Raw genomic sequence first — 2,177 nt, 5'->3', positions numbered from 1 at the left:
ATGATTGATGCAGCGTTGCCTGGGTGGCCAGGTGAATGACCACCTTCTGATCTACCTGGACAACGTGATTGTATATTCGCCAGACTTTCAGAGCCACCTGAATCATCTGGAGATGGTGTTCCATCGGCTTCAGGAGCACGGTCTTAAACTTCAGCCGGGAAAGTGCAGGTTGTTCCACCAGGAGCTGAGGTACCTGGGCCATATAGTCAGCGGCCAAGAAGTGGCGACTGACCCGGAGAAGACTCAGGCCATCCGCAGCTGGCCCGTGCCCACCACGGCCAAACAGGTGAAGTCATTCTTGGGATTCGTGGGGTACTATCGACGGTTCGTCCCTGGCTTTGCCCGGATCGCCACCCCTCTGACCCGACTGCTCCAGGGTACTGTTGGACGACCGTCTGCGCCAGTGACCTGGGCACCACCCTGTCAGCAGGCATTTGAGGAGCTGAAGAGGAACCTGTTGGAGGCCCTCATCTTGGCCTTTGCTGACTACGGCCAGCCGTTCAGGCTCTACACGGATGCCAGCTTGAAGGGGCTAGGGGCAGTCCTGTCCCAGGTCCAGGAGGGCTGAGAGCGGGTCATTGCATACGCCAGTCGCGGCCTTTCCCAGACGGAGCGCAACGACCAGAATTACAGCTCCTTCAAGTTGGAGCTGCTGGCTTTGAAGTGGGCGGTAACCGAAAAATTCAAAGATTACCTCTGGGGGGCCCAGTTCACTATCTTCACAGACAACAATCCGCTGGTGCACCTGGAAACAGCCCGACTGGGGGCACACGAGCAGCGCTGGGCGGCCCAGCTCGCGAACTACTCCTACGTGATCAAATACCGGCCAGGGGCTGTCAATCAGAATGCCGATCTATTGTCTCGGTTGCCAGAGGCTGGGAGCACGACAGTCCAGGCAGTGGAAGGGCAGGACCCGCCAGGAAGGGTGGCGGAGGAAGCTGTGGACACTGATGCAGCAGCCCCAGAGGTACTGGACTGGATACAGAGCCAGCGGGAGGATCCGGACCTGTGACAAGTCCACCGATTGCTGACCCAGGGGGCACCGCCACCCCTAGACTGCCGTCGTCAATTACCTCCGGGCCTACGGGGCTTGCTGGCAGAGTGGGAGTGCCTAAACCTCCACAAAGGGCTCATTGTGAGAAGAGTGATGGAGTTCGATACACACCTGACCACTGACCAACTGGTTGTACCCCTCAGTCGGGCCAAGGGTCTCTGGAAGGAGTACCATCGGGCAGCTGGCCATTCTAGTGCAGAGAAGGTGCTCTCCTTGTGCAGTAAGCAAGGCAGGACCAGAACAACGGGCGCCCCTGAGCTCCATCAGGAGTAGTTACCCATTTGAGGTGGTGGGCCTGGACTACTTATCATTAGGTCGGCCGGCCGATGTCTACCCCTACATCCTGGTGATGACCGACCTGTTCTCTCGCTACGCCTTTGCCGTTCCCACCAAGGATCAGATGGTGGTCAGTACGGTCAAGGCGCTATGGACGACACTGATCCAGCCCTTTGGGTGTCCAGAGCGGTTTTTGACGGATCAAGGAGCTGCTTTTGAGTCCCGGCTGATGCAGCAGTTGTGTGACGTGTATGGGTGCGTGAAGAGCCGCACGACTCCATACCACCCTCAGGGCAATGGGGTCTGTGAGCGCTTTAATCAGATGCTGCTCTCTCTGCTGGACTCCCTCGACCCAGACAACCAACCACACTGGCACCATCAGCTTCCATACCTAGTCCAAGCCTACAATAATGCCATACATGCTAGTAGTTTCAAGTTTCTTTAATAGTTGTCATACAGAAGTACAGAATACTTTTATACAAAATGCTTCTTACTGTTACGCTCCAGAGACTGTGTTAGACAAGATAAGTATGAAATAAAATAGTATAGCATGTAAAATAGAAGTAAAAATAGAGGTCACAGTGTTCAGTATAGACATATGTACAATGTTCGATGCAGAATAGAAGTAACTGAGTTACCATACAATATACAATATACTATGCAATGTACTAATATACAATACTATATAGTGCAGAGCAGAAATGGGATGAGGTACAATTTAGGTACAATTTACAGTAAGGTGTGCGAGTTGTAGTGCAACTCCTTTACCAATAAATATAAATATAAAGTGTAAAGTGTGTTTAGGTGTTCTAAAGTGTGTAAAGTGGGTGCTGCAGTGAGTTGTTTG

The sequence above is a fragment of the Notolepis coatsorum genome (genome assembly GCF_963971535.1).
Source record: "Notolepis coatsorum genome assembly, chromosome: 15".
Lineage (NCBI taxonomy): Eukaryota > Metazoa > Chordata > Actinopteri > Aulopiformes > Paralepididae > Notolepis > Notolepis coatsorum.
Note: the sequence above shows the minus strand (reverse complement) of the source record.